Raw genomic sequence first — 18,809 nt, forward strand, 5'->3', positions numbered from 1 at the left:
GGCGGTCAACACCGCCTGTTACGCCATCAACCGGTTGTATCTACACCGAATCCTCAAGAAGACATCATATGAACTCCTAACCGGTAAAAAGCCCAATATTTCATATTTTAGAGTCTTTGGTAGCAAATGCTTTATTCTTGTTAAAAGAGGTAGAAAATCTAAATTTGCTCCTAAGACAGTAGAAGGCGTTTTACTTGGATATGATTCAAACACAAGGGCATATAGAGTCTTTAACAAGTCCTCAGGACTAGTTGAAGTTTCTTGTGACGTTGTGTTTGATGAGACTAACGGCTCTCAAGTAGAGCAAGTTGATCTTGATGAGATAGGTGATGAAGAGGCTCCGTGCATCGCGCTAAGGAACATGTCCATTGGGGATGTGTGTCCTAAGGAATCCGAAGAGCCTCCAAATACACAAGATCAACCATCCTCCTCCACGCAAGCATCTCCACCAACTCAAAATGAGGATGAGGCTCAAGTTGATGAAGGAGGATATCAAAAAGATGAGCCACCTCAAGATGACGGCAATGATCAAGGGGGAGATGCAAATGATCAAGACAAGGAGGATGAAGAACCAAGACCGCCACACCCAAGAGTCCACCAAGCAATCCAACGAGATCACCCCGTCGACACCATCCTCGGCGACATTCATAAGGGGGTAACCACTAGATCTTGTGTTGCACATTTTTGTGAGCATTACTCTTTTGTTTCCTCTATTGAGCCACACAGGGTAGAGGAAGCACTACAAGATTCGGATTGGGTTGTGGCGATGCAAGAGGAGGTCAACAACTTCACTAGGAACGAGGTATGGCATTTGGTTCCACGTCCTAATCAAAATGTTGTAGGAACCAAGTGGGTCTTCCGCAACAAGCAAGATGAGCATGGTGTGGTGACAAGGAACAAAGCCCGACTTGTGGCCAAGGGTTATTCACAAGTCGAAGGTTTGGATTTCGGTGAAACCTATGCACTCGTAGCTAGGCTTGAATCAATTTGCATATTACTTGCCTATGCTACTTACCATGGCTTTAAGCTTTATCAAATGGACGTGAAAAGTGCCTTCCTCAATGGACCAATCAAGGAGGAGGTCTATGTTGAGCAACCTCCCGGCTTTGAAGATAGTGAGTATCCTAACTATGTTTACAAACTCTCTAAGGCGCTTTATGGGCTCAAGCATGCCCCAAGAGCATGGTATGAATGCTTAAGAGATTTTCTTATCACTAATGGCTTCAAAGTCGGAAAAGTCGATCCTACTTTATTTACCAAAACTCTTGACAATGATTTGTTTGTATGCCAAATTTATGTTGATGATATCATATTTGGGTCTACTAACGAATCTACATGTGAGGAATTTAGTAGGATCATGACACAAAAATTCGAGATGTCGATGATGGGGAGTTGAAGTACTTTTTAGGATTTCAAGTGAAACAACTCCAAGAGGGCACCTTCACTAGCCAAACGAAGTATATTCAAGACATTCTAACCAAGTTTGGGATGAAGGATGCCAAGCCCATCAAGACACCCATGGGAACCAATGGGCATCTCGACCTCGACACGGGAGGTAAATCCGTCGATCAAAAGGTATACCGGTCGATGATAGGCTCTTTACTCTATTTATGTGCATCTCGACCGGACATAATGCTTTCCGTATGCATGTGTGCAAGATTCCAAGCCGACCCTAAGGAAGCTCACCTTACGGCCGTAAAACGAATCTTGAGATATTTAGTTTATACTCCTAAGTTTGGGCTCTGGTATCCCAGGGGATCCACATTTGATTTGATTGGTTATTCGGATGCCGATTGGGCAGGGTGTAAAATTAATAGAAAGAGCACATCGAGGACTTGCCAATTCTTGGGAAGGTCTCTGGTGTCTTGGGCTTCAAAGAAGCAAAATTCCGTAGATCTTTCTACCGCCGAAGCCGAATATATTGCCGCAGGTCATTGTTGCGCGTAATTGCTTTGGATGAGGCAAACCCTTAGGGACTATGGTTACAAATTAACCAAAGTTCCTCTTCTATGTGATAATGAGAGTGCAATCCTCATGGCGGATAATCCCGTTGAGCATAGCCGCACTAAACACATAGCCATTCGGTATCATTTCTTAAGGGATCACCAACAAAAGGGAGATATCAAGATTGCATATATTAACACTAAGGAACAATTAGCCGATATCTTTACCAAGCCACTAGATGAACAAACTTTTAACAAACTTAGGCATGAGCTAAATGTTCTTGATTCTAGGAATTTCTTTTGATGTCTTGCATACATAGCTCATTAATATACCTTTGATCATGTCTCTTTTATATGCTATGACTAATGTGTTTTCAAGTGAATTTCAAACCAAGTCATAGGTGTATTGAAAGGGAATTGGAGTCTTCGGTGAAGACAAAGGCTTCCACTCCACTCCATCAACTCATCCTTCGCCGTCGCTCCGAGCAACTCTCCAACTTTGGTATAATCTTCACTCATATTTTGTTTGCCAAAGGGGGAGAAAGTAGTTTAAAAGGGCTTATATTTCACTCAAAGTATCCATTTTTTGGCGATTCATGCCAAAGGGGGAGAAAGTATTAGCCCAAAGCAAAAGGACCGCACCACCACCCTTTTTTCAAAAGGTTTTAAAAATGATGAAGAAAGTAGCACCTTCAAAATTAGTATCTTAAAACCCTCTTGAATACTAAGAGGAGGAATTTATTGAGGGGAAGTTTTGTTTAAGTCAAAGGAAAAGCATTTGAAAAAGGGGGAGAAAATTTCAAATCTTGAAAATGCTTCTCAAAATCTTATTCATTTACCTTTGACTATTTGCAAAAGGACTTTGAAAAGAATTTACAAAAGAATTTGCAAAAACAAAACATGTGGTGCAAGCGTGGTCCAAAATGTTAAATATAAAGAAACAATCCATGCATATCCTATGAAAATATTTATTGGTTCAATTCTAAGTAACTTTTGCACTTACAATTATGCAAACTAGTTCAATTATGCACTTCTATACTTGCTTTGGTTTGTGTTGGCATCAATCACCAAAAAGGGGAGATTGAAAGGGAATTAGGCTTACACCTTTTCCTAATTGATTTTGGTGGTTGAATTACCCAACACAAATAATTGGATTAACTAGTTTGCTCTAGTCTATAAGTTCTACAGGTGCCAAAGGTTCACAATAAGCCAATAAAAAGACCAAGAAATGGTTCAAACAAAGAGAGCAAAAGACATCCCAAAGGCACCCTGGTCTGGCGCAACGGACTGTCCGGTGCACCACCGGACAGTGTCCGGTGCACCATGGCACTCGAGGCTGAACTCTTCACCTTCGGGAAATTAAGAGGGCGCTCCGCTATAATTCACCGGACTGTCCGGTGCACACCGGACTGTCCGGTGTGCCAGCGGAGCAACGGCTACTTCGCGCGCAACGGTCGTCTGCAACCGCATTCAATGCGCTACAGTGCGCGCCAGAGTCAGAGCACGCGCAGTTGGCGCACCAGACAGTCTACAGAACCTGTCCGGTGCACCACCGGACAGCCCAGAGGCCCCACAAGTCAGAGCTCCAACGGTCGAACCCCAACGGTCTGCTGACGTGGCTGGCGCACCAGACAGTGTCCGGTGGCGCACCGGACTGTCCGGTGCGCCATGCGACAACACACTTCCAACGGCCATTTTTGGTGGTTGGGGCTATAAATACCCCAACCACCCCACATTCAATGGCATCCAAGTTTCTACACTTCTACACCTTACAAGAGCTATAGCATTCAATACAAGACACACCAAAGAGATCAAATCCTCTCCCAACTCCACACGAAGCTTTAGTGATTAGAGAGAGAGATTTGTTGTGTTCATTTGAGCTCTTGCGCTTGGATTGCTTATTTTCTTTCTCATTCTTTTTGCGATCAAACTCAATTGTAACCGCGGCAAGAGACACCAATTGTGTGGTGGTCCTTGCGGGAACTTTGTGTTCTGTTTGATTGAGAAGAGAAGCTCACTCGGTCTAGGTGACCATTTGAGAGAGTGAAAGGGTTGAAAGAGACCCGGTCTTTGTGACCACCTCAACGGGGAGTAGGTTTGCAAGAACCGAACCTCGGTAAAACAAATCATCGTGTCTCGCTCTTTATTTGCTCACGATTTGTTTTGTGCCCTCTCTTTCGGACTCATTCTTATTTCTAACGCTAACCCGGCTTGTAGTTGTGCTTAAGTTTATAAATTTCAGATTTGCCCTATTCACCCCCTATAGGCGACTTTCAGTGATACCAACGCGTGCCATCGGTTTTAGTCATAACACCATTACCAGACGTAACCAATAAGAAATCTCGCGTGACACCAATGGATTAGGCAAGGGTGACAATATATAAAGAGACTCTACCTGTCAAAACGGTTACAAGTAGAGAGCCAAATAGATCATGGCAGCGGAAATCTTTTTACCAAATTTTACAAGTTACATCAAGTTTTACATTATATTTATCGGAGTGGTTACAGAAGTGGTTCAAAGAAATAACTTTAAACTGTTATAAATTATTTATAGTTTTGAAATTTATGCTAGCTCAAGTGAACATCCTCAATAAGAAGTATAGAAGAGTTCCTTAGACTTATAAGAAGGCCGAGCCCACCGACACTTAACACCATCAACAGCAGCACAAAGTTAAAACCTGAAAACAACAGGGAATAAAACCCTGAGTACGGAATTACTCAGCAAGACTTACCCGACTAAAGAAAAGACTCTCAAGGGTATGCTGGCTAGAGGGATTCAAGGTATGGCTTATCAAGAATCAAAGACTCTTTTGCAGAAAAGCTTACTAGAAGTGGGTCCTTAAGCCAAAATTTTACATCACAAGTTAAGTACTTTTCCTGAATCTAGATTTGCCTAATCTAGAGCATTCACTTGTCCTACACTAGCTTTCTTTTAAAATCCAACTTTTGTTTCGCTTGTTATCTACGATGAGGGTCGAAGATCTAGTCTTCATATCCAAGAAGTTCGACGATCCAAATCGATTAATACCCAGCTGGGGATCTCCAACCACACGACATATGCTTCCCTTAACTCTTTTGCACATGCCTACCATTCCCACGGATCCTCCACCACATGAACATGTCCACGCCACCCGAGAGCACACCACCCCTTTTAGGTGGTCCTTTGCCAGGAGGGTATGTGCCACTCTCGCTATCTCTCCACTCCCAGTGCGCGATTGTCTTTTCATGTATGGAATAGTCGGGTTCAAGCTTACCCATGACGAGGTATGTGGCCAGATAAAGGGTCCTAGATCAGCAGGACAACAATCGGTACGGTCCTTAATCAACTTAGACAGAGACACTACACCGAGACTCCTTTCTCGTGCAAGTCACCCGCCCGGTATCAGCTTTATAATTTAAACCCAAAGTTTGGTACCTGGCAGAGGTACATCTTTTCCGATGTTGAATCCATCATGGCCATGATGGATTCACCATCAAGTTTTATTTTTGAAAACTTCCCATCCAATCTGTAGCATCACTTTTGTTTTAAAACAAAACATTTTGTTTTTCTAAAGCAAGGCTAAGTATCAAAAAATCCTTTTTATAAAAGGGGTGTCAAGGAAGGGTATTCAATTTTCCAAGGAAGGAAATGCATCAACGGTTTAACACACAACTCATATCACCTAATGCATCAAATAAGGTAATAAAGATTTTAAAATAGCAAGGAGGTGGCAAATGCACCGGGGCTTGCCTGAATAACACTAGGTTAGTGTTTGTTAAGTGGCGACCACTTGACGATCATCCTTGTCGTTGCACTTGATCAGGCAGGTTCATCCATCAGCATTATCCTGCGGATTAGCCCGCGCTTGGGGTCGACTTGGCTCGTCTTCCGCATCACATGATTAATTAACGTACCTGAATGATATGCATAATGCACATGTATGCATATAAGGAGGAATATCGCAAATCTAAATAATACTTATACGACAGCGAATTAAACACCAAACCTAGAATAAGATGACTAATTAAGCAGGGCACCGACTTCATCCATTAACCAAATTAACATAATAACACTAGAAAATCTATTTTTATTCCTAGCTTTTTATTAACTCTTTAAACTGTGTAACTTAATTACTTGATTTACCGATTTATCTAAATCGATCATCACAATATACGTATGCTAAATTAATAAAATTTATTGCGACCAACAATTCTATTTAATCTATTTATAGACCTAATTGACTGGAATACGAATTAACTTACCCTTATGACATCCAACTTGAAACCACGAAATCGACGACGCCTTTCAGCTCAGCATTTCACCGAAAATAGGGTGAGTGCTGCGTCGAATCGCGCTTCATCTTCATCCATATCGAGAATTCTCCGGCCGCGTACTGATTTATTTCCTTCTGCGCCTAATCTTCTCAGATCTTGGCATAGATGAGGATGACGATTGACGACTTGTTCAAGATTTTTGTCGAGCACTTAGTGAATATCACACTGCTAGCTTCGTCTTCACCCGACGCTTGGGATTCTTGACGACGCACAGAACGACGACGACCTTCGATTGAAATATGGAGCGAGCTGGTGAGGTGGGGGTCGAGCAGGGGATGATGGGTTCGACGACTCAACGATAAACGTGAACATGCCGAAACCCGATGGATGAGGAGCGAGCTGGCGAGGTGGGGTTGAGCAGGTTAGCGCGAGCTCAGGCGACGACGAAGTCACGAGAAAGGGAGGACGGGTTCAATAGCTCGATGACAAACGCGAGCACGCGCGAAGCTCGATGGACGAAGAGCGAGTGCACGGATGGGTCGGGCTGGGACCAGAGGACGACAAATGCGTAGAGCTTCAAAATCACGCGCGCGAGATAGAAAGACGCGCGACTAGAGACCTAAGCATCTGTGGTGGCAATTTGGACGAAAGCGAACTGGTGATGACAACTCCCGGCCAGGCAACGATGCATCGGCATGAGTGTCGCAGGATAGCAGCACCACAACAGCAAGCGAGCTATGAAGCAAAATTAACGGCGGGCAAGAGCGGCCAATCGGCGAGATCCAAATACCGTGCGATGGGCATCAGGGACAAGCACGCGCGGCAGCAACTATGGTAGACTAGCCTACTGATATAGGGCCAAGCGAGGTCGATGGCGTTGGGGGTTCTGCGACAAGGCAACAGTGGCTGACGAGTTGCAGCACCAGCGAGTAGCCGACGCGGGTGAGCAAAGCAGGCAGTACGCCGGGTGTCGCGGCGAGCTAGAAAAGGATTCGGCGTGGGACCTCGACGCGCCATGGTGATTAGAGAACTTCGCGCACACAACAGAGGAGCTCGACAGGAAACTCAACGGCGGCGATTTGGGCGAGCGTGACACAATAGACCAGAGAGAGACGTGCCGATGAGTAAGCGGGAAGCCGCGATGAGGAAGCTCGGCGCGCAGACTGGGCGAGCTGGGCACGCGGCAAAAGAAGAGGAGCAACGCACATAGGGAGAGGGAAAAACAGGGACGCACGGGAGAGAAAGGAGATCGGAACCGAGCTAGAGCGAGCGCACAGGGAGACAGGCGGCCTGGCGCGGTTAAGGGAGAAGCAGAGAGGAAGGAGTCGAGCGCTGGAAGCCGCGGCGCCGGAGGAGCAGAGCGCGAGATGCAGTAGGGGCCGAGCGCCATGGGAACTCCGCGAGCTGCGGGGGCACGACGCTGGGAGCTTGGGGAAGATCACGGCACGCTGGGACGAGCAGGACCGAGCCAGAGAGCTCAGCCGCCATGGGAGGGAGCAACACGAGTTGGGGCAGAGGGTGCTCAGCGAGGGACGCTGGGGAGGAGCGGTTGGGCGCGCCATGGGAGCCGCCATGGGCGCGAACCTCCCAGGTGGCCGACGAGAAGGGAGAGAGAGAGAGGGTCGGCATGGGGATTGAAGAAGAGAGAGACGAGCTGGAGATGCCATGGCGAGGAGCTCGGGAGGAATCACCGGCGAGCAGAGAAGTGCGCAAGGGCGAGCTCAGCCATGGGCGCTGCGAGCGAATGGGAGGCAAGTTGAGGGAGATCGACCAGGGAGATGGCGGCGCCTGAAAAAAATCAAGCCCACGGGCGGCCGATGTCGGTGTTTGGGTCCGACCGCGCACCTAGGGTTGCCCCTCAAGGTGCTTTTTGGTATAGGACGGTGTTATCGATTGTAGCTCGATGGTTCGTGCTAGTTGCACGAGAAACAGTGGACAGTTGTGTACAGGTTTGAGCCGCTTTGAGATGCGTAACACCCTACGTCCTGGTGTGAGCACTTTATGTGGTGGGTTACAAAGAAGTTCTCTAGTATTGGAAACTTAGAGAGCTAGTGTTGGTGGCTAAGTAGAATGAGGTCGATCGTCTTGAAGGGGTGCCCCCTAGGCCTTATATACTCGACCGTGGGGCGTTACATGTGGATATGATAATAACAAGTGCCTAAATAATAGTGAACTGACTGAGTCTATCTTCCTATAATTCTGCCGACCCATCCTCGCTCAGTTCCGATGTACGTGGCCCCTGTGCGGGAAGGTTGGGTCACTGTTGTGATCTCCGCTTGAATTCTTCAGGCCGTCTGGGCTTGCGTTGATCCGGTTTATTGGACGTTTCCCCCCAGGCCCACGAAGGGATGACTTTGTGGATTATTGGGCCCACGGGCCCCTCGCGAGGCATCTTGTCCTTCTGGTGGACCCAGGGGATATCTGTCCCCCACAAGCCCCCGATGTTTGGGTCGATTTTGAAATAACCGGCCCAAAGATCCAAGGTCCAGCTTGTAGTTTTTGATTTTAACAAGAAATGCCTTGGAGATAAGCCTGCCGGGTCACTACTTCTGAACTCTGAGTGATCCGGTAAAAACGATCTTTTATTGTCTTCTTCCGCTATTATTCCTCGGAATTTGGCGTTTTGTCTCAGTCTCATGCTTCAGAGGTCAGCATTTTGCACTGTAGAACCTTGAAGTTCATTGGGTGCACCGAAGGTGCACCCAATGGGTGTAGCCCCCGAGCTTCGAGTGGATTTTTGCAGATAATCCACTCGAAGGTCTTCATTTCAAGTCTTCTTCAGAAATCACTTTTATCTTCCACCTGTGCTTTTTCAGATGTCAGCCTTGCATTAGTTTTGCCATATGCTTTAGAGGTCAACATTTTGTCTTTCGGGGACGATTATTCATTGGGTGCAACGCAGGTGCACCCAATGGGTGTAGCCCCCGAGCTTTGAGTGGATTTTTGAAAATAATCCATTCGAAGGTCTTCATTTCCAGCTATTTTTCAGAAATCATCCTTTTCTTTTGTTGAATGCCTTAGAGGTCAGCATTATGTCATCAACGGTATGCTTTAGTGGTCAGCATACATTTTTGTCTTTGAAGCCGAGTACGCGATCTGCCCATATCTTGCTAGGTCTGGCAATTTATTTGATCTGCGACTGATTGGACGTTCGATAGATGGCCTTTGGCTAGTCTTCATATCACTTCGTGCTTCAATGCTTCTGTTGATTAGACTTGTACCTCATCGGCTATATTTGGCTTTCCTCTGATATCTGTTGATATCCTCCTTTTGTCTTGAGGTATTCATTGTGTATACTGTATGGATGTGACTGCTTGGGAAAATCTATTGAAAATTCCTGGACATCCCCCCAATGGGTGTATGCAAGGGACGGCTTGGTGCACTGAGCATTTAGAAAACTGCTTCTGAGTAGTAACTTGATGTGACCGTGGGTGTAATCATATCACCCAAGCAGTTGACTGAAGTCCCAATAGGTGTCGTGTTACGTGGAACGGCGTCAGCCGCCTGACGTGTCTCCAGACGGTTTGAATTGCATATTGAATTTTTGCGACTGTTCGGTGGCCGTGGTAGGAGGTGAGTGGTAGCCCTCTTCTTCTATAAATAGTGTTCTTGCTTCTCCAGCATTTTCACATCTCTTACCGCTGCTCGCTGTTTTACTTTCTTCTCTTTCCTTCTACTCCACCATGGGCAAGAGCAAGAAGGGTGGTAGTTCTTCGCATCACTCCAGTGATAAGCGGAAGCGTGAGCCGACTCCTCCCTCGAAGGACTTCGGCGACTCGGAGTACTCGGACGAGGAGTTCTCCTCCGAGTCCGAGGGTTCACCGGCCCCTGCCTCTCCCCCGGCGTCGTCTGATGACTCAGACGACTCCCAGGGGATCGCCGCAGAGGTGTGAACCTACATACGGGCTGTCGAGCGTGCCGGGCTCGAGGGCTCGGATGAGTCGGAGTACTCCTCGGACGAGGAGAACTCCTCGGACTCGTCCAAGGAGGACGACGGCGGCGATGGCGGTGACGGCGACGATGACGGAGGCGATGGTGATGGCGGCGGAGGCGACAGCAAGAGCGGTGACGGCGGCGGCAAAGGTGGCAGCGGCGACGGCGGTGGTGGCAGCGGCAACGGCAGTGGCGGCAGCAAGGGCAGCAGCAGGGGCAGCAACAAGGGCAGCAGCAAGGGCAGCAACAGGGCCAGTGGCTAGATGCCACTGGTTTTAAATATTAGTATAGATTAGTAGTAGTAGTATTAGTGAAATAATGTAGTAGTAGCTAGTAGTATAGTGTAGTGAAAATATGATGTAGTAATGGGGAGGACATCAACTCATAATGAGTTGATTTGTAAGTTCGGTAGTGCTTCCCTTATAATGAAGAATGATTTTGCCCCATTCTGCGTGCACCACTTTGCCTTCCTGTCGATCGTTGGTTGTATTAATGCTTAATGCCAATGTTGTTTCTGAATGTAACGCTTGAGTAGCAACTCAGAATTGTTGAGTCGTGCTTCAGACTGTCTTTTTCGCGATGTCAGCGCTTTAGTGGTAGCGACCGAGTCTTTTAGAGTCACGTTGCTGCTTTGGGAACGCCAGCCGAGTGATTATTGGCAATGTCGGCGCTTTTAGAAGTGATAGCCGAGTGATAGCGTGCCGCACCGGTGTTTTTAGAACGACCGAGCGGTTACTGGTGATGTCGGTGTTTTAGAGGCAACCGCCGAATCTTTTAGAACCGCGCCACAGATTTTAGGAATAACAGTCGAGTGACTGCTGGCGACGTCGGCGTTTTAGAAATAACAGCCGAGTGATAACGGGCTACGTTAGCCGCTTTGGAAATAGTGGCCGAGTGAAGTCTGGTAACGCCAGCGTTTTTAGAAATAACAGCTGAGTTAAATTGGGTCGTGTCGGCTGTTTTGGAAATAACGGCCGAGTGATGACATGGCACTCCAGCGTTTTAGAAATAACAGCCGGGTGATGACATGGCATGCCAGCGTTTTAGAAATAACGGCTGGGTGATGACTAGGCACTTTTTAGAAATGGCGTTTGGCTCGGGAAAACCCCATATGTATTGCACTGTCGCATGCCTCTGCATTCTGTGCCCTAGTTTTGCTTTTCTGCATCCAGGCCTTCTCTGCTCTCTTGCAATACTGCCTCCGCTCTGTTCGCCAGCAAGGTTGAGATGGCACCCAAGCGAAAATCTCAGAGTTCGTCTGCCGCAATCATTCCTCCTATCGATCCCAACAGTCAGTTGCCCTTTGCAGGTAACCACATGTCTGTTGTCTCTGAATCTGACCTTCTCCATCTCGTATCCATCGGAGTTCTTCCTCCGAAGGAGCTCTGTTCTTGGCGGATCTGCCGTGGGGTCACTGTTCCGACAGAGGACACCCACGAATCCGTCATTTACGTTCCTTTTCTCATCTGCGACCTTGCTCTTCCCATTTCCCCTTTCTTCCGCGGTCTCCTTGATTTCTATCACTTGAATCTGACCCATCTGAATCCCAATTCCATTCTGCAAGTTTCCGTTTTTGTTCACTTGTGCGAAGCTTTCCTTGGTATTCTGCCACACTTCAGCCTGGAAGTACTTGTACCACTGCCAGCCTGGGACGGCTGGAGGGCAGCACCAGCTTGTGGGGGCGCGAGTTTGGAGATGCGCCGTGGGAGGAAGGCCGACTACCTCGACATCCCACTCAAGGACAACATCAAAGGATGGCGCCTGGAGTGGTTTATCATGGAGAACCATGGGAATTCCCTCCCCCACGGTCAGGGAGACAGCCAGATGTTCGTACTCCGAGCTAGACCGAGTCCCCCATAGACCTAGAGGTGGCTGAGGCAGGGGCTCTGCTTGCTGAGGTTGGACTGTTGAAAGAGAGGGGTCTGACTGCAGAAGCTGTGGTCGCCGATTTCGTTTTCAAGAACATTCAGCCATTAAAGGACAGAGCATACCCGGCTTATCTGTATCGAGGCCTCGCTGATTCGACCCGGGTTACCAACAGAAGAATTCCTGCAGTGGATTTGGTCAGCTGGCTCGAGATGATACTCAGAGGCAAGGTGTCGAACATCGGTGCTCCTGTTGCATATTCGGCCTGGAATCTGCCTCCTTCCAAGGCTTTTACCAATTTTGTGTCAAATCCTCCTGCTGGTGATAGCGGTTTGGGCCTTAGAGTGCGACCCTCTCCCGAAGAGGTTAGTGCTTTGGTTGCCTCACTTGGTGAAATCCCTGATGACGAGAGGCAGGTTCATTTCGAGGTACCTTTGAATCCAAGTGATGCTAAGATAAGTGTGATGCTGGATATGTTGGCTGAGGATTCCTCTGATGCAGCCCCTGCTGAAACACTGGATGCAGTGCCCATCCCAGAGGCTGGCAAAGCTTTGGATATTCAGAGGTCTGATAGTGTTCACCCGAAGCGTCCTCGCCGAACCAATCAACCAACTTCTCCTGCTGAGGGGAATAGAAAAAAGAAGAGACGTCTTCGCCGAGTGTCAAGCTTGGATCAGGATGCTGGTCCTTCTGCTCCTGCTCCTGAGGAAGTGCCCGTGCTAGTTTTTGCTGAAGCTGACCCCAATGGGTGTAACCCGACTGATGCTAAACCCAATGGGTGTGACCAAGATGATGCTGACCCCAATGGGTGTATCGTCCGCATTGTTGATGAAGATGAGGAAGAGGAGGGTGAAATCCCTCTAGTTCGGAAGAACAGTCGACACTACATAGTCAGCGGGGAAAGTAGTGGTGTCCCTTCTCCAGCTTTGTCTGCCCTCATTGGTCTGCAAGAATTGTCTCTAGCAAACTTTGATCAGACTCTTGAAGACATGGTCCCAGAAGATCTGTTGTCGGAGCCGGTAGATGGTGGAATGATGGATATTTGTGATGATGTGCCTGATGCCGGGCTGGAGTTATCTCGAGCAGCGTCCCGTGCCTCATCGACCTTAGAGCGCGGTCTTAAGGGTCAGGAGGCTGGCCTGGATTTTTCTGCTCCCATGGAAGTGGGTGAAGGTCCTTCAGCCTTAGAGGTGGCTGTTACGGAGAGCTTGGCCCTCAAAGATGGCGCTAGCGCTTACCCAGCCCCCGAGGGTGTTGCCGGCGATGACCCGGCTCGGATGGGTAGCGTGAGCTATGACCCAGCCCCCGAGGGTGTCCGAGTCGGTTCTCCCTCTCACACTTCCATGGACGTTCATGTAGGGTCTTCTCCTCCGCATTCTGGTTGCATGGCAGCAGCTCAAGCTTCGGGTCAGGAGGTCGCCTTAGAGGCCAGCGTTCTTGATGACAGAGTTTTGACCTCTGCTGATGATACTGACTTGGTCCCCTCTGATGCATTGAGGGTTGCTCCGGGTGTTGATCCTTCATCGAGCCATCAACTGATTTCCCACGACTTGGGAGTTCCTTCATTCTTCTCCAACCTCCAGGTAACTTGGTTTTTTCTGATCTGGCTGTACCCCAGGTGTGATATTGATCTTACACTCATTTGTTTTTAATGTTAGGCATTGGTTGATGAAATGGTTGGTCAGCTGAGGTCGCATGGTGCTTCTGTCCCATAAAGAGCTCTATCTCTGACGCATTGGAATCCAGTGCTACTTCAGCGGTGAGTGTCTGATTTGGAGACAACAAATGCTGGTTAGTGCCCTTTGTTTCTTCTTGGACTACTTGATTAATCTGCTTTGTAGCTGAACACCCTTGCTTGACTATTTCTTGACAGATATGGCTCGGCGGTACTCTGATCTTGAAGAAAAATATTCTCAAGGTCAGACTGAACTGGCCCGGGTTTCTGCTTCTTTGAATGATGCTAACCCGCTGAACTCCACTCTCCATGCTCAGCTCGACTCTGAAAAGGTGACCAGTGAATTAAGCTTTACTTGGTTTTGTCTGTTGTGCTCTTAGTGCTTGCTTGACGTCGGAGAAACTGATTCTTGTCTGTAGGAGGAAAAACATGTTCTGGCCACTTCTCGCGACAATCTTGACAAGCTATATCGCGACGCCAGCAACTCGTTGACCATCTTGGAGAGGAGTCATCGCTTCACCATGGAGGATTTGGATACTCATCGTTATAAGCTGCAAGAGTCCTTGGACGATATGATTCGCCTCAGGCAAGTGGTGTCGAACAAGGATACTATCATCAAGGATCTGCGTGCTTCCAAGAAATCAGTCGTTCAGGAGCTAGAAATTGCTCGGTTGGCTGTCAAGGCTGCTGAAGAGACTTCTGCTACTCTGAGGGCCCAACGCGACAAAGCTATGGACAAAGCTATTCACGCGGGACGGATCATGATGAGGAGACCCGGCGTGGTTGTTCCTGACGACATAGTGGCAGATGTGAATGCTCCTCCTGATTCCTCGAGTCGTCCCTCTTCGTCGGTTGCTCCTGAGAAGAACATTACCAAATAGAAACACTGAATGTTTTGAGTATGTGGTTAGTGTGCTCGGATATTTTGTTAGAAAACACTTTTTAGTACTGAATGCCGCTATTGTTTTCCCGTTGTTAGAATACAACAATATCTACAATCGCGGAAGTAAATGTAGTATGAAATTTCTTTGCGAGGCATAGAGGTCGCCCTAAGGTGAGTAATCGCAAATGTGCTTGTGTTGGATTAAGTAGGCGCGAGCGTGCCATGTGAATTTAAGTCATTACCAACTTAAACCTACCGCTCCGTTAGTAGGGTATAGTGGTCACCCCAAGATAAGTAAGCGTGAGCATGTTGCACCGCCTTAAGTCATTGTTGACTTAAGCCGATTGCTCCGTTAGTAGGGTATACACTACAGGAATCAGGAAGATTCCCGTCGGCCATTTTAATTCCCGTCGGCCCGAGCGCGGGCCGACGGGAATTAAATAACTCCCGTCGGCTCAATTCCAGCCCACAGGCTTTATTTTAACTCCCGTCGGCCAGCCGCCAGCCGACGGGCTTTATTTTAATTCCCGTCGGCCCATCCACCAGCCGACGGGCTTTAGTTTAACTCCCGTCGGCCCAGCCGCCAGCCGACGGGAGTTAACTAATTCCCGTCGGCCCTGACGCCAGCCGACGGGAATTAAATGTTTATGTGCCCGACGCCGCCGCCGCACGGCTCATTTTCTCGCTTGCCTCTGTCGTTTTCACGCCGTCGCCGCTCACCACCTCTCGACGCCGGCCGCCGCTCACCACCGCCGCCCGCCGCCCGCCCGCGGCCTAGAGCGCGCCCGCCGCCGCCCCGGGAGCGCCGCCCCCAGCCGCCACCGCCCCGGCGTCGTAGCGCCGCCCGCCGCCGCCCCCGTAGCGCCGCCCGCCACCGCCCCCTAGCGCCGCCAGCCCCATAGCGCCGCCCGCCGTCCGCCCACGCCCCCGGAGCGCCGCCCACCCACGCCCACGGAGCGCCGCCCGCTCTAGGAGCAACGACCGCCGCCCGCCCCGCCTCCGGAGCGCCGTCCGCCGCGCCGCCGGCCCCAAAGCGCCGTCTGCAGCCCGTCCCCGTTGCGCCGCCCGCCCCCGAAGCGTCGCCCGCTGCTCGCCGCCACCAACGCCGCCGCCGCGGAGCGCCGCAGCCGCCCCGGACCGTTAAGGTATATTATGGTTTGAATTATAATGATGCGAGTGTTATTTTTAAATGTGTGTACAAATGTTTATTTTCGTCGGTTTTTTATGGCCGACGGGAGTTAACTTTCATGTGATTAGAGTTAGTTTAGGGTGTGATTAGAGTGTAATTAGAGTTAATTTAATATAACATGTGATTAGAGTGTGAATAGAGTTAGTTTAATATCACATGTGTGCCTTGATGTTACGTATAATTCAAAAATTTTATTATTATAATAAATTTAACTTATTCTATTAAATTGTTGAATTTGATGTTATTTATTGAATAGATTTAACTTATATTAGGTTGTATGAAGGTTTCGCTATTGATAAATTTAATGTTATTTATGTATATAACTATATATTTATGTATATATATAGTTTTTATGTATATATATAGTTATTTATGTATATATATATATATATAGTTTTACTACTTACATATAGATGTATGTGTTACGTTTAGAAACGTGATATTGTCTCACACACTCTTTACTCGTACACACAGCCGCAATAATGGGTGATAGACGTGATTGGATGTATGAAGGTTTCAAGAAGGGTGGGTGTCACACAAGTGAATGGTTTGCCAAGACGCAGATGTTTCTGGACCATGCAGCTGCTTTGTCACAAATAGATAATATTAGGTGTCCATGCAATAAATGTAGAAATATGACGAGCCACACCAAGAGGCAGGTCACACTACACCTGTGCTCGCATGGTTTCGTGCCAGGCTATAAGGTCTGGTATCTCCATGGTGAAGATGCTGAACGAGCAGCAGAAGTAGAAGTTGATGACGGTGAAGATGATGTTGATAGGATGGACCAGATGCTTGAGGATCTGCAGCCTGAACTGGCACTAGATCATCATGATTCACCTACACCGGAGGTTCAGAAGTTCTTCGACCTACTTAAAGCGTCAGAAGAGCCTCTTCACGGGCACACTAACGTGACCGTGCTCGAATTCGTGACCCGACTGATGTCAATCAAGTCCAAGTTTGCATTTTCAATTAATTGTTACAAGGAGCTTGTGGATTTGATTAGTGAGGTTCTTCCTACGGGTCACAAGATGCCCAAAGACATGTACCAGTCCAAAAAATTGCTTGAAGGTCATGGTATGGAGTATGAGAAGATTGATGTTTGCCAAGACAATTGTATGCTTTTTTGGAAGGAACATGGCAGAGAACAGAAATGCTTAAAATGTGGGAAGTCGAGGTACGTGGAGCTTGTAAATGAAGATGGTGAGAAGGTGGTGACAAAGGTTGCACATAAACAGCTTCGGTACATGCCTCTCACTCCTAGAGTGAAACGTTTGTTTCTCTCGAGGAAGACCGCTATGCACATGAGGTGGCATAAAGATTGTACGGACAGACAAGATGGGTTAATGGTGCACCCGTCAGATGGTGATGCATGGAAGGCTCTTGACAAATTTGATCCAGATTTTGCCAGCGATGCAAGAAACGTTCGTATTGGCTTGGCAACTGATGGTTTCACGCCGTTCAATATGACCGCTGTGTCGTATTCATGTTGGCCTGTCATTGCCATACCGTACAACCTTCCACCTGCTCTTTGCATGAAATATGAGTTTATGTTCCTATGTCTTGTTATACCTGGGCCTGAGCATCCTGGCGTACGCCTCAATGTGATGCTTCAACCACTGATTGAAGAGTTAAAGAAGCTATGGCAAGGTGTGGAAGCCTATGACTGCTTCAAGAAGCAGAAATTCAATCTTCGTGTTGCATATCTGTTCTCGGTTCATGATTTTATGGCGTATGGTATTTTCTCTGGATGGAGCGTGCATGGTAGATTGACGTGTCCTTATTGTGCTAAAGATACAGATTGTTTTCGTCTTAGTGCTGGTGGCAAGATATGTTACTTTGATTGCCATAGATGTTTTCTACCCTTCAATCACCCCTTCAGAAGGCAGAGAAAGGAATTTAGGAAGGGCACCATTGTCACGAAGGGGCCGCCCAAGCGACGTAGTGGGATAGAAATTACAGAAGAGCATATGAAACTTGTCCTAGACGAGAGTGGGAAAAGGTATCAAGGTTTCGGTGAGGAGCATAACTGGACTCACATATGTGGCTTGTGGGAGCTTCCTTATGCTAAGTCATTGATTTTGATGCACAACATCGATGTCATGCATCAAGAGAGTAACTTTTGCCAAGCCCTCATAAATACATGCATGGATTTCCCTGATAAAACGAAAGACAATGACAAGGCACGCATGGACTTAGCAGTGATATGTGATCGTCCAACCCAAGTGCTTAGAGAAAACGGAGGCAAACCAAAAGCTGACTATTGTCTGAAATCTAAGCAACGGAAAGAAGTGATGAAGTGGATGAAGGATATTAAATTCCCCGATGGCTATGCTGCTGGTTTTAGAAGATCTGTGAACTTGAAGACAATGAAGATGAATGGACTGAAGAGCCATGACTTCCACATAATTATGGAGAGACTCATGCCTGTAATGTTTCGTGGGTACATTTCCGAAGCTGTGTGGAAAACGTTAGCTGAAGTTAGCTATTTCTACAGACAGTTGTGTGCTAAAGAAATCAGAAGAGATGTGATGGAACAGCTGGAGAAAGAGGCACCGGTGCTTTTGTGCAAATTGGAAAAAATATTTCCACCGGGTTTCTTCAATCCTATGCAGCATCTCTTTATACATCTTCCATATGAGGCTAAGGTCGGTGGTCCTGTTCAGTATAGGTGGATGTTTCATATAGAAAGAGCATTAAAGAAGCTTAGAGCAATGGTGGGCAATAAGGCAAGAGTTGAAGGATGTATTGCGGAACAATTTAAACTAAAGGAGGTAGCACACTTCACAAGTTGTTACTTTGCAGAAGAACATAATGTATTTGCTCGAAAGAAAAGGTACCATGATGATGAACGAGAGATGCCTCCGTGTAGTGATCTTTCGATTTTTCAGACAAACGGCAAAGCCGTTGGTCCACCCAAGTCATATCACCTCAGTATGGAAGAACGGAAGTCTGCTTTACTGTACATGTTCACGAATATGCCTGAGGTGGAGAAATACTTTGTGTAAGACTTGTTTTCTTAAACTGTTCATATGTGAATTAGTTTATGTTATCAAATATCTCATG

The sequence above is a fragment of the Zea mays genome, chromosome 4 (genome assembly GCF_902167145.1).
Source record: "Zea mays cultivar B73 chromosome 4, Zm-B73-REFERENCE-NAM-5.0, whole genome shotgun sequence".
NCBI lineage: Eukaryota > Viridiplantae > Streptophyta > Magnoliopsida > Poales > Poaceae > Zea > Zea mays.